We start from the raw sequence: 16157 nt of genomic DNA, 5'->3' as shown, positions 1-16157 counted from the left end.
TGCAAGTAAACATGTCAAAAAACAACAAAATGCATTCGAATTTGGCTTTGAAAATTGGGAAAATGAGCACATGGGGAAATGAAAATTGGGGCATTGGTTCTCTGTCATGAGGACATTATGGATCTATGATTTAGGCTCATGAAAAATAAAAAGATGTGAATGGCAAGCGGTCAAAGTAGGCTACTTGGAATTTACAAACTAGAAACAGTGACAGAAAAGTGATTTTTGCAAATGGAACTAACCCGAAAAAGTATGCGAATGGATTCATCAAGACTTGCAATTGGGCACACTTAAATTATTTTTAGAGTACTACACAATGGTACAATCCATTTGAGCTAGCCAATCATAGATTTGGAGCTATTACATCCTAAAGAAGGGTTCCAACAAATCTGTAAATGCTAACACCAGTAAAACTTTAGAAATTGTGTTTGGAATCACATTTGAAAACTAATCAAATGGATTCATCATAAAATAAAACTTGAAACATAACAAGTATCTGACATCTAAAATGCAACGCAAAAAGAATTTTAACATTTTGGTCAACTAGGTCAAAACTATAGCATGTCAAACAAGGCTTCCCAGAATTGTGTGTAATGTGCATCAGCATGAGAACAATAAACTACCAAATTTGAGGGATTCAAAACCTTGAGAAATGGACTTGAAATGACTCAAAATTTGAGACATAGGTTCTTAGGTATGGACACTAGACACTCCTAAAGTGGTGAATATTGAAACATTTCTAGGTGCGAGATATTCAATTGCAAACGTAGCCTCCTGTCACTAGTTGACACTAGGTGAAAATGCAAATTTGGAACTAGCTCAAAACAAGACTTTACGAAATGGCTCAGAATGGAAATTTAACTTCATGGAACACTTAGACAGGTTGAATGGAAGGTGCTAGAAGCACTGAACACCTTTTAGGCCTCAAAGGTATAGTCGGGTACACTGGCATCAAAAAGCATTTAAGGGGCATGATTTCTCAAAATTGCTCAAAATTTGGGCTACAATTTTGAGCACCAATAGTGGCTCTGTCTAGGGATGCATGTCCCTTGTGGGCATGGCAAGATTTTAGATCTCTAGGAGAAGCAGACCACACACCTGAATAGCAAAACTTTCTCGAACAACTTTATTGAAAACCAGGAAACAACTACAACTATTATGTACATATGATGACCTCGGGCCACTGAACTTCAACAAAAATCTTTACCTCTGTCAAAAACCTGATTTTCATCCCTTTCCTCATGAGGTAAACTGAGATTACTTCCCCTATCAGTTTCACCAATCATATTATCATCATGAAACAAATCACTTAGTAAAATTGAATCTCCATTCTTACTTTCATAATGCATATAAAAACTAGATTCATCTTCTACAACTTGCTCATTATAAAAGTTTTGATCAGTATGCTCAAACATATTAGACTAAAATTAAAGCTCTTCTTTATTAAATGATTCATGCATGCCATCAACTTTGAATATGAAGGCTTCATAGTCAACTTGAGAAAAAGGATCATACATACCTTCAAATTGTATATCCTTATGTATAACCAAATGATACTCAAATGAACATTCTGACTTGTACTCACACATGTCATCAATGTCCAAATTTGAAGCTAATCCAAAATCTTCAAATGGTTCTTCACAATCAAAAAATGGATTAGTTGTTACATTAAAATATTCATCATAAAAATCATTGCAAGGTGCAGGCAGATTTTCAATAACCATCTCTTCAAACACCTTGTTATCATAATCAGATGCAACATCATGATCATATTCGTTGTCATATTTGGAAAAAGAACAGTCTGATCTCTTACAATAGTAGGACAAAGTGTCATCATTAATACCATTCTCAATCAAATCCAAAAGTTCCATGTGCTCTTCAAATAAAGGATTGATAACTCCATGTAGTAATCCTTGTTGAACCTCTCGACAAAACATGGGTTGATCATCATCAGGATTTTCATCATATAAAGTGTTAGTGTATATTTTAAAACCATTACCCATTTCATCTTCATGGAGACTTTTAGCATGTGAAGAAAAATCATAATCATATGAAGACTCAACATCCACTCCGTCAATGAAGCATGTAGAATATAAATCAAAGTTATTTTCATTGTCTTCATGTAGGTGATTCAAATGTCTTGCAAGAAAGTCATTATTTATCTTATCAATAGGTGTTGATGCATTAATCTCAGAATCATTTGCATATTGCTGATTATCACTACACTCATTCTCAAGACATTCATCTACACAATTAGGTAATCTTTCCTTATAAACAATTTCTTTATCCTCGTATTGCATAGACAACTCTTCACAACTTTCAATGTCTAGCTGACTTGTATAACTCTGAATTGGAACTTCACTTTCAGATTTGGAAATAGAATTCATACCTTTACTGACATAAGATCACTCACTTCCATCATTGCTCTCTTCTTCCCAATCTACATCTGACTCACATGAAGACAAACACATACTAGCACTTTCCTCTCCTTGATTTGAGTAATAACTCTCATCATCAGCTTCATATGATGCTTCTTCACAATACATTGGATCAACAACTTCATTATCACTTGAAAGATCACTTCCAACTTCTTTGTACTCATACTAAGATTCATATCTTCCAAATTCAGATTTAATAACACTTTCAACATGATGTAATCTCTCAATAAGATAATTCATTTCTTGCATATCCGATTGATCAACTGAATCTATCTTATCATCCATTACCGAAACATTATAAACATATGCACTATGTTATTCTGACTGTGATTGAGATACATGTGATTTACATTATTCATCTTGTGTCATCTCTCCATGGCATGTTGAATCAGCCACATCAAGTTCGTGATCAGAGAGATAGCTTCCAGCCTTCTCAGTTAAATAAGACTTAGATTTAAGTGCAACATCCTCAAAATTTGAAGAATTAGTTACATCATCATACATATAATCATCTTGAGAAGAACTTACTATTGTAATTAAAACTTGATTCATAAAATCATCATAATGTTAAACCTTATCAAAGTCTAAAAAATTTCTTACTACTGCAACATCAGGAACATATGTAGTTTCATTTTCAATAAACTCATTCTTCTCTACACACACATTCTGATTTAAAATTTCAATCTGATTATACATCATAGTAGGGGTGTTGATATTCTAATTTGAAACTGAAGTATCCATACCACATTCAAATTTTCTTTCATGACCATTATACCAGCAATCATTCATAGCAAAATGACCTCTAGTCAATCCATATTTCATATTATTTTCAATATCCCTAGCGGTCATAAAATCCTGATATAATGTCTATGGTTCTTTATCCCTTAGTAGATAATTCATTTTCTTGTCAAATGCATCAAAGTAAATAGCTAAACACATTTGATCATTGGGTCATAACTCTCAGGGATTTTATTCAACACTTTTGCAAATCTGATGTTGAATTGAGGCACAAGTTCATCATACTCAATGTGAATCTTCAAGAACTTATCATAGCAATCATATATGCTTACCCGTTCTCCAAATTGCTCCATGAAAGTAGAATGAAACTCACTCTAGGATGAAATAGAAAGTGCTGGTAAAAATGAAAACCAATCTCTAGCATCTCTTTCCAAGGTTTGAACAAATAACTTCATGTGAATGTCTTCATGAGAAATCTCATAGTCACCCATCAAATCACTAAACAATTCAACATGATGACTAGCTGAAACAATATGGTTCCCACTAAACTTAGGCAATTTATTTTGGATGTCATTCCTATTTGGGAAACCATGAATACCATTGAAACTTAATGGCATATACTGCTTAATAGAAATGGATCTAGGAATTTCACTAACTAACTGCATATTAGGTTAAATGAATCTTGACATCCTTTAAAAAAAATTGAACCTCATTCACCCATATTCTGATTTGTAATTTGTAGCAAACTACACCCTTCTACCAATGAATTACTTCAAACTATACACTTCACAAACTTAGAAACAAAAATTGAATTTTGATCCAATGAAGTGTATGAATCCTATTACACTATTCTCCTCTTCTTAGTGCTAAAATTCACCTAATGGAGAACACTTTTCACAATCAATTTTCATGAAAAGGAAAATACATGAAAATGAGAATACTTCAAGATCTAGATGGCTAAAAGTTCTCTGTCTACTTTTTATAATAAAAGACCCAAAGTTTTATCAAATCCTTACTAAACCTTTTGAATCAACACACCACAAATCTTGCAACCATTAAATGTCTCAACCTTTTTAGATCTGTTCTTCTCTTGCATTAACTAATCACAATTCATGCATAAAACTGCACTAGTACAGAGATTAACTTCGAGTCACCACTCACATTAAGTGAGACATGAATTGAATTAGATTTGAATAGAAATACTAACTGATTTGTAACAACAATATATAGAAGAAACCTCTTTAGATTTATCTTGACTATGAAATCTCTAAACAAAGTTGAAACATAACTTCTCCACACCATCAGATCAGAACTACACTTCTCTTTTCAAACAAAAACTTCAACAACAAATTCAAATCTACCCAAGAATATGTTGAAAGCCCTCAACAAAATACACATACAATTTAAATGCCACTAGTTATAGAGATAGAGTCGCCACTCACAATTGTGAGAAAATATTTTGAAACACAAGTTATTATTGATCTAATTCTAAACTAGACTTTCAACATGAAACAAACTTGCAGATCCTCAAATATTTTGGAAAGAGAACAAGATATTGATCAATCCTTCAACTTTGAAACTTTATAACAGCACTTGTAGAGACTGAACTGATTTAATACAAACTTATGGCATTCATAAAATACAATTTAAATCCAAGTCTCACAACATACTATCGTAAAGGGATAAAACTTATTGGGGTGCATGAATTTCAGCAAGGATATGGAAAACACCTCACAACCCTACTACTGTAGCAACACTTTTTTGATGTATTGAATCTTCTTAAAATTCTCAAGGTTTTTCTACCATTCAGATTCAATGCAAGTCCCTAGAAAAGTCACCATTTTGTTGGTGTTTGAAAATGCTAGAGGGTTTTCAATTATCCCACTGAGAAACTAACATATCTAGGGGTAGCTAACTCCCATTTTCAACATGCCATTTATGACAATAGGCCAACTATAAGGCATGACCCTTCTTCTACTTCAAGCTCTGCTAAACCTAGGTGGGTGGACCTTAGATTCAATTGATATCGTAACAGTGCAAAAACATATCCCTAAATCTATTAAGCAGATTTTACCCTTATTTCTCCTAAAGACTTATGAAATGACATGGTACAGTAGCTAAATTCAGATTTATGACATTCATAAGCTGAGTGAGGGTTAAACATTTAGGTCATTCAACATGAAAGGGAAAGAACGTTTGATTAATAATGTTGAATTTAGCAAACCCCTAATATGCAACAATAAGACCTAATGATCTTGTAACCAATCAATGCTTTATCTATTGGACAAACCCATGAATCAAATGCATGCATATGGATATCTGATACTTATGTATATATTTAGATATATAATCTATTTATTTACTTTGTAAATAAACATTTGTGCTCAATCCAAACCTCATTCTTACATGATATCCTTCTCAATGAACCTGTAACCCTATTGATTCCCTAAAGCATTTACATAACTCCTTGAGTCATAAGCAACAAAAAAACAAGATACAACCTCAAGGGACTGCAACTATGACCTAAGCTCTTTGTTCAAAGATCATAAAATATTGACAATTCACTGAGATTGGAGACGAGAATTAGAATGAAACTAATGAAATTCTTCTGCTCTTTGTATTAATTTCCTTGAAACAATACAACCAAATGCATGAAATGAAAACATGAAAATACCTAACAGATTTGAACTATATGTATTAACCTACACCATTGATGTTCACACAAGAGAAAATTTTGAAAAATATCTGGTATCACAGTATGGGAACACGTGAAAACTGGATCCAAGACCTAGTATCTTAGTAGTGACTAGTTTTTCTCCAAAGACTGGAACCAACTGGTTTCTCAATCACAAAAAACTGGAACCCTTACAATGGATCAGAGAAAGAAAGATATAGACCTATCATCATCTCTCTACCCATTTGATCTGATTTTGTTTTCATCATTACTTGTAACTAATTTGCAAAAATCTTTAATGAAATGATGAAAACTCTTCATGTATCCAAAATATTTGATAACCTTATGTGGAGGAATTAAGGTTCAACTAATTTGAATGCGACCAAAATCGACCCCAATTGCCTTTTCCTTGACTTTTATGCATATTCAAGTCATTATTTTGCTAGAAATCACAACTAAACTTTGATACCTAAATTTGATTGCAAGATAGGAACCTAAGACAAATCCTCCTATAGCTTGAACCAGTGGCATTCTGTGCAAAAACTAACTTCAGAATTAGAAAGTCTGTTTTCTCACAATTTGGGCAATATATCATACTGCTATGTTCCCCTTCGAAAACCCCTTGAAAACTAGTTGGAAAACATCCCCCTTTGCTAGAACATTCATGTTTGCATACTCTCTTTTTTTTGCAAAAATTTAAAACTTTCTAAAGTCTAACTCTAGAATTAAAACCTTTTAATTTAAAAGTCTTGCATGTTCACTTTGAAAAAATAATATTTTATATTATTTTTCAAATCTTTGCTCACACTTTCTAGAAAAGCAATTAAAAATGACATTTTTAAAAGATTTTTTTTTTGCCTTGATATTCAAATTTTTGGTCAACCCTCTGTTGACCAAGCCTTTTCTACCACGTGGCACTCCATGATTCATCCATCTCTACATATACTGCCACTAGACCACCATGTCACCAACTTGGACATAGTGCCATGTCATCATCACATGTAGGACCTACTACCACATGGCAGCATCCTACATTCTTGCAATACTTATCTTGTGTGCATCTTTCTTTTGCAAAAATGTGCAATTTGTTGGATCTACCATGTGGCAGCATCTTGTGCCTTCATCTACAACTGGTCCTATAGCAACATCACCATGCCTAGGTCTTGCCCTGTTGCCACCTCAGAATGCATCCTAGGGCCACTGCCACATGGTGCTTAGGTGCATTCCTACATTTCTTATCTTTCTCGCAACTTATTATTGTGGGGAAGCACCACCCATAGCATGCACCACGTGGCACAATTTTGTGCTTGCACCTCCACATCAGAAAACAAGCACCTTTGCTTAAAATTCATTAACATCACCTTCAACTATTTTCACGGGGCCCTGCACATATGATGCTTGCCTTCTCAAAAGGTGTTGTCTTCAATTCACTCTAAGCAAAGGGTTGTATTACATTTTAAGCAATTTTGAGTCTACCTCCACTAAGAATGTGGGATAACTACCTTGAGTGTTTCTCCCCTGCGCTATCCTCTGCCACTTTAAAATGCTAATGTCTATTCACAAGTTTTAATGGTGGAGAAGTTTAAATATAGTTTGACTCCCCAACCCCTTCCTTGCAATGCTGTGGGGTCCCTATTTATTTGCTGGCACATTCTTTTCTTGTTTTTAGCATGAGATCTTTCCCTTTTAGCTAGAATGCTCTACTTGTTGATGGTGTCCCTTTTTAAAAAAAAATTATTTTGGCTTTTGCTACTTCCAATTCTATTGTTGGTCTCTTCTGAGGGTCCCAAGAACATAGGCGTAAGATCAAATCAATTGCCTCTAGACTAGCATGAGGAATAAGGGTAACAAGGCTGGTTTGTTGAAACTGTGGGAAGTTGAAATTCCCTCTAGCTATAAGCTGTATGCCTTCAGACCAAGTATCATGGTCTGGAGTGCCAAGCACATGACATATTTTATAGATTTCATCCAGATTTAATCCTCACTAATTTGATTTCTTGAAACAATTCTAACTCTGAATTAGAAAATACAAAGGTGCACATTGAAGTTTCACATTTGAACATACCATCAAAACCCATTTCTTTTTTGAAATCTACAATTTCTTCCTTATTTCAAGGTGTGAGCTTCTTTTTATGCCTAGGCTCCTCCTTGTATTGTGTGATTTTTTCTTTTCTTGGTCTTTAACTACCACTTGAAGTGTTCACAAGCTGCGCTACTCTCCCCTATAGCTTCTTGTTGCTTAATGGCTTCTTCTAAACTTTTCATCCTACACCTTCTTTAATTTATGCATTGATTTTGACTCAACATGAACCTCCTTTTTTCATCACTAATTTTTCATGCTATGAGGATCTCTATTTATAGCATGGTTTTTGCTTCAATTGGTGTGGCTTGCTTTTTGATACTGTTGCTTCTCCTTTGCTTGGTGTGGGATGTTTAGAGTCACCCTTTATAAGCGACAACTTGTCTTCTTGTCCAAAAATTTAACATTTAACAAGGTTATCTCTGCCGATTTGTTAAGGCCCTGTCCTAGAGATGGTTTTTTACTTTCATCCATATGGACAAGAATCTCACACTTATTAAACTAAATTATACTTCTCCAAATCCAACCACCTAACATCTATTTCTCCAAAGAACTTAATATATCCATAGCCTTTCCTTCCAACAACAAAGTCCTTGACTAGGTGGAAATAACTTTTTTCAGCATGCTCTTTTGTTGCTGGCTCTTGTACCTTAGGTTCTATATAGTAGTCAGAATGTCTAAGTTTGGGCATCAAACCTTCAATGCCTGCCCCATGCTCATAAACAATAGCGGCTTCACCAGCTCTATGGCTAGAGAATGATATATAACCTTTTCCTCTGTGATTATGTTCATCACCGGAACCATTCTGCTTAGAAGATGATTTTACAACACCATCAACTAGCTTTGATGACAACGAATTGTTTTGAATGTTTGCATCCTCCACACCATTTGGACAATTTTCTTTGGCATTTTTAGATTCTTGTACAAATGCATCATTTTCAAATAACCGCATCCCATTACCATCTTGTCCCACAATTATAATGATGTTCAATCTTCCACCCAAGATATGGTCCTAACTAACACTTTTGTAGTAATGATATATCTTTTTATGTTCCTTGAGATTTCAAAAAAACCCAAAAATGGAGGAGTATGCTTTACCAATTGCTAATCAATTTGCAGTATCCAGAATCATTAACTATGATAAGCATCTATGTTCCTCAAAAACAAGGCATGAATGTCTTGAAGTTTTATTTTTTGCTTTGACTTCAAAATTATCATTCATCTCCACTTCATATCCAATACATTTAGCATTTCACTTTTCACCAATTTTGAGAACCACAATATGAATTGCAAAAAAGCCACACCCCCCTTCACAAACAACAATCACTATAACTAACCCACCTAGACCTTAGATGAACATTTATATGAAGATTCATAATTCCTTTTTATCCATCAACCTTATTCCTCCTCCAAAAAATTGATTTGCACATATTTTATCATTTCTAATGGAAATAGTCAGATCCCAAAGTGGGTCCGACTAAAAAAAAAAAAAATCATTTCCGAACACTTGAAGTGTAAAAGTAATCTACTGAATCATCTAACATTAACTGGATTCAAAATCGATCACTACTCTTCCATTAAAACTCATTTTACTATCAATCTGCAAACTATCAATTTGGTGCTAGGAAGTCCTTTGACTAACTTTGAAAACTGACAAAAACACCAGACTGAGTTCTAAAAATAGACACACTGGTTCTCTATTCTGCACACTTCTACCCTATCAAATCTCATCTAATGAAAAATGCTCAGTCAAAAGATATTCACTGTCAAAGTTGACCTTTCAGAATTACCTGCAAGTAAACATGTTAGAAAACAACAAAATGCATTCGGATTTAGCTTTGAAAATTGGGCAAATGAGCACATGGGGAATTGAAAACTAGGGCATTAGTTCTCTATCATGAGGAAAATATGGATCTATGATTGAGGCTCATGATGAATAATAGGACACAAAGGGCAAGCAGTCAAAGTAAGCTACTTGGAATTTACAAACTGGAAATAGTGATAGAAAAGTGAATTTTGAAAATGGAACTAACCCAGAAAAGTATGCAAATGAATTCGTCAAGACTTGCAACTGGGCACACTTAAAGTATTTTTAGACTACTACATAGCGGTATGATTCATTTGATCTAGCCAATCACAGATTTGGAGGTATTACATCTTGAATAGGGGTTCCAACAAATCTATAAATGCTAACACCAGTAAAACTTTAGAAATTGTGTTTGGAATTGCATCTGAAAACTGATCAAATGGATTGGTCATAAGCTAAAACTTGAAACATAACAAGTCACTAACATCTAAAATGCAACACAAAAAGAATTTTAACATTTTAGTCAACTGGGTCAAATTTATAGCACGTCAAACAAGGCTTCCCAAAATTGTGTGTAATGTGCATCAGCATGAGAACAATAAACTACCAAATTTGAGGGATTCAAAACCTAGACAAACAGAATCAAAATGACTCAAAATCTAAAACATAGGTTCTCAAGTATGGATGCTAGACACTCCCAAAGTGGTGAATATTGAAACATTTCTGGGTGCAAGATATTCAATTGCAAACATAGCCTCCTGTTGATGCTTGACACTAGGTGAAAATGCAAATTTGGAACTAGCTCAAAACAAGATTTTACGAAATGGCTCAGAATGGAAATTTAACTTCATGGAACACTTAGATAGGATGAATGGAAGGTGCTAGAAGCATTGAACATCTTTTAGGCCTCATAGGTACAGTCGGGTACACTGGCATCAAAAAGCATTTAAGGGGCATGATTTCTCAAAATTGCTCAAAATTTGGGCTACAATTTTGAGCTCCAAAAAATTACACCTAATTTGAAGAGGATTCACCCCCATCATAATGTGCTTGCTTCTAGTTACTAGGTAGGTAGGTTTGAGTTGATTGGTTAGTCGTTGATTTAAATAACTTGTTAACAATGTGCTTGCTTCTGGTTACTAGGCAGGTAGATTTGAGTTGATCAATTAGCTATTGCTTTATATAACTTGTTATTAGTTTATGATATTATAGATAGTTTTAAAAATTGAGAATCTATAAAACTCAACAAAACTAGGCAAAAAATGTTAAGAACTCTACCAAATTCAGTGTTGGGTAGGTTTCCAGTATGAACTCTCACTTAGTATTGCTACAAGTTCTTGCCTAGAACTAATCAACAATCAAATAGAAAGATAATAGTTGAGATTTTAAAATATCTTGAACATTTGATGATAGTCCCTACTTGTTTGTGATAATCTACATGTTGGTAAGGGAATACTTAAGCAGAACAAGCCAAATATATAGGTCCAAGTGCTATAGAAACTATTGAGCTACATTTCAAAATGCCTATGATTGAAGAAACTTGTAGACACCTCTCAACATGAAACAACAAGATGAATACATGTGCATTTTGGAGCATAATATGGAGCATTTGCATCAGTTTAGAGGCTAACCAAATCTAGCATATATTGTATGAAGATTCTCTTTGTTCATACCCCTAGACCATACTTTGATTTCATAAAGACATGGCCTTAGCAAGCGACCATCAAGAATCATTACATGAAGTCCATTAGATGTATTAGAAAACATGGAATCTGATTTATACATTAGAAAAGGAAATGTAAATCATTATCTTGTCCCAACTTTAAGGGTGGCATTGAAGATAAAATCTGAAGACATAAATGTTTATGCAGCAGAAGAAGAGTGTTGTAACATTTTTTCTCAACATTGCTAGAATTTTCAAGATTTCCATGAGGCAACAATGTCTCTGTGGTTCTCTTGAAGACAATAGTGTAGCCCATTCAAATTATGGTTAAGCATTTAGTTAATCATTTTTTAAAGTTTCCTGCATTGTTAGTCTATGCTAAATAGAAAATTAAGTGCTTTGAACTAGACTAAGATTGGAGTTACCAGTATCTAATCATGAACAATATATTTTTAATCACACATGATGCATGATAATAGTTGAATTCCTTAATGAGTTTCTTTTTAATTGGTGGTAGATGTATCAATTTTCCTCTTCCTCTTTCACTTTCAACTTTGTCTAAAATGTTGTCTTCCTTTTCCTAGTTGGAACTAATGGTAGGTAAGCTTGTATTTGATAATGTTTTCTAGCCAAACACAGAACAATGTGATTATATTTGTCAAAACATGTTTCTTTGGGCCTTGTTTGAAGGTAGACACAACAGCACCAATAAAGAGTGGTAGTAACTAGAATGGGGGATGAGACTACACCCTTCACTTTGTGTTTATTGGTCTGTCTATTGATGCTTTAGATAAAGACAATACCTTAGAAGAAAGAAGGATAGACTTGGTAAGAATAATGGTGGTTTTCAAATTTTGAGAGTAATTTTTTCTATAATATTGTTAGACACATAGGACTACTCACTTTACTTCAATGATATTTTTTAGCACTTCTAATAATTGAACTATTTATGTTAACATATGCATTCAGCTACAACTATCTTGGAAAAAAATAATTTTGTGAAATATGATTTGAAAAATAGATATTTCCAGGCTACTGATCTTGGATGGATAGCCATTTATTATTATATTACTCATGGGACAATTGCTACTTATAATGAGCTCTTTCACTCGCATTCATTGGGGGATTCACCTACTCTATTTTTTTTAAACAACTTAGTTTTCAACCAATGCTTGGTGATATGGTACACTATTTAATATTTGTTTCTCAGCCCACAATAAAGATGAAGATTGTCAATCTATGGTGCAAGTTAATCAGTGATGAAGCAGACAATGAAGAAGTGCCCTCTCTACAGCCCTTACAACCACAATGTTGACCACGTGGAGATTAGAAACCTTATATTAATTGGCAACTTTGACCCCAAAAAATTTGTCTACATCTACATCACTCACATAATTGATGGTGCCCTATGCATAAATGTCCATTTGTTCCATGTTGTATCAAGTAATTATTTCTTATTCAAGCCATTTAATTTGCAACCTTTTAAATCTCTACAAAGATTAAGTTGGACAAGGAGAATTTTTCTTCTCAAAGGTGTCCTCTGATATTAAAACATCCATTTCATTATCTGTTGAACTAGATATGTCATGTTTGTTGAATAGATAATGGAATGGATGCTTTACAATCAAAGGACACTTTTGAGAAGATATTTTTTCCTGCTCCAACTTTATCTTTGCAGAGATTTAGAAGGTTGCAAATCAAATGGCTTGGATAAGAAATAATTTCTTGATATAGCATAAAAAAAAATTGACCAAACACTAGTGGAAATTTTGACCAATTCTTGATAGTTTTCTACCAAGACTTGGTTGAAATTTCCACCAATTAAAAAAAAAAAAAATCGACCAAACATTGGTGGAAATTTTGACCAATTCTTCATAGTTTTCTACCAAGACTTGGTCAAAATTTCCACCAATTATAAATTTTTTTTTATCAAACATTGGTGGAAATTTTGAACAACAATGACAAATCAGAGTTAGAAAAATTTAAAATTCTTAACAAATGTATTGGTTGAAATTTTGACCAACTTGCAGGTTGGTTAAAATTTTGACGAGAAAAATTCCCACGAACTACTTGGTTGAAATTTTGACCAAAATTCATAAAAAATTGAGATCAAATTTACTAGTGAAGGATTCACAAAGGAGACATTGCTTAGAAGACTTGAAGCAGTTGAGAATGAGATCAGATAGTTCAAAGAATTGACCAGAACAAAAATAACTTACATTGCCTTGAATTTTCAACCTAGTTTGTCAAGGAGGATAAGTGCTAGAGGAGATTTTGCTAGCAGTCATAGAACTGATGAGGATAGAAAGATTGAAGAAGGAATAGCCATTCTGGTAAGAAGAGAAGAAAATGGTAAGAAATTCTTTAAATTTTGGACATTTAATGAATATGGTCATTATTCATCTAAGTGTCCTAAAAAAGAGAAAAAATATAGAGGTAATTTCATACATAGTAGAGATAGAGAATGTCTATATGAAAATGAAGAAGATGATTCTAACGAATAAGAAGTAAGTGCTAGTGATGATGTAATTAGATTTGTAGCTATTAAAGAAGAAAGTCTAGAGAAAATGGCTTCGGTATCACAGGTTGAAAAGAATTATGATTGGATAATTGATAGTGGTTGTTCACATTATATGATTGGGGACATGAACAAATTTGTTAACTTCAAAAGTCATGATGGACGCATTGTTAGAGTTGGAAACAATGCAGCATGCTAAGTTAAAGGTATTTGATCTATAATTCTTGATGGTAAGACTAACATTGAGGATGTATATTTTGTTGATGGTTTGAAGCAAGACCTTTTGAGTGTTGGACAACTAGTGGACAAAGGTTATCATTTGTAGTTCATAGAGAAGACATGCATGATCCAAGAAAAAGATGGAAATGTAATTGGAATATGAACCAGATTTAGATGTAATGTATTTCAGTTGAATCCTACTAAAATGATATGTTTGGTTGCAAATGTAGATGATAGTTGGTTATGGCATAAGAGATTTTGTCATATAAACTTTGATAGTATTGTGAGGACTAGTAGTATATTTGCAATTAGAGATTCACCTAATATTATAAAGCCTACTAACACAATTTGCAAGGAGTGTATTTTGGAAAAGCATAACAAAACTTATTTTCCCAACAAGTTTATTACTATTGCAAAATTAGAGATTGTACACATAGATCTCAGTGGTCCTATGAAGACTAAATGATTCTATGGTGAAAGGTATTTCATGATTTTAGTTGATGATTTTTCTAGAATGATGTGGATTGCATTTATTAAAGAGAAATTTGAGCCATTTGATAAGTTTAAGATATTCAAGAATAGAGTTGAAAATAAATCAGGCATGAAGATTAAATGTTTAAGATCAGATAGAGAAGGAGAGTTTACTTGAAAAGAGTTTAACATCTTTTGTGAAGCTAATGGAATCAAAAGTAAGTTATTAGCTTCGAGAACCCCTAAACAAAATGGTATTGTAGAGAGAAGAAATATATCACTAATAGAAGAAAAAAGAGCTATGTTATCTTAGAATGATATATCCATGGTTTTTTGGGGAGAAGTTGTGAATACAACAATCTACACTATGAATAGAGTACAAGTTAAAAAAGACACAAACAAAACCCCTTATGAACTGTGGTTTGGTCACTCACCTATAGTTAAGTATTTCAAAAATTTTGGCAGTAAGTATTATATCAAAAGAGATGATGATATTGATAAGTTTGATGCTAGAAGTGATGAAGATATCTTTCTTGGTTAGTCATTGAAAAACAAGGCTTATAGATGTTATAATCTGAGAACCAAGACCATTATGGAAAGTACTAATGTGAGAGTTGATCAGAAATTTAGGATACAAGAAAGAGTAGTTGATTACAATTCAGATAATGAGAATATTTTTACTAAACCAAGGAATGATGAAGTATTCTTTGAGACTAACAATGATTTTTAGAATGAAGGAGAGCCAAGGCATAAACAAAGCTTGGAACCTTCAATAGAGATAATATTTGAGATAGCAACTCCTACTTTGGGTAAGAATATGACAAAGAATCATCCACCCAAGAAGATCATCAGAAGTAGAGATAAAGGTGTGATGAAAAGAATTAGATTCAATGAAGAAATATGTTTGATGTCTCAAGTTGAACATAAGAATGCAGATGAATCATGTAAAGATGACTATTGTAAGCAAGCTATGAAAGAGGAATTGGATCAAATAGCAAAGAATAAGACATGGGAATTAGTTCTCATACTAGTAGACAAGAATGTGATAGGAACTAAATGGGTATTCAAAAACAAGATGAATGAGCAGGGCGAAGTTGTAAGGAACAAAGAAAGATTGGTATGTAAAGGCTATTCACAACAAGAAAGAATAGACTATGATGAGACCTATGCTCTTGTGGCAAGAATAGAAGCAGTAAGGTTATTCTTAGCATATGCAACATATAATAAATTCAAAGTATATAAGATGTAGTGCCTACCCTCGTTCACATCTTCTCTGGACATATTATTGCTATTGTTATCAGACTTTGATGGACTAGTTTATGTAGATGGATTAGTGGTATTGTTTTGACACTATCAGACATTATATTATGGATTCAGTTATCATGTGATGAGATCATTTAGACTTCACATTTCATGTATGTATGATGATCACTATATTGTTTTCGGTTACTACTGATGATTAGTTAGATGGTTGATTATCTTATGTGCTTTATTATGGATACTTACCCCATACTTGCATGTGTATGGTGTGCGTGTTTTCTTATTGTAT

This window comes from Cupressus sempervirens, chromosome 9 (assembly GCF_028749045.1).
Source record: "Cupressus sempervirens isolate cs-2001-9-10 chromosome 9, ASM2874904v1, whole genome shotgun sequence".
Classification (NCBI taxonomy): domain Eukaryota; kingdom Viridiplantae; phylum Streptophyta; class Pinopsida; order Cupressales; family Cupressaceae; genus Cupressus; species Cupressus sempervirens.
Note: the sequence above shows the minus strand (reverse complement) of the source record.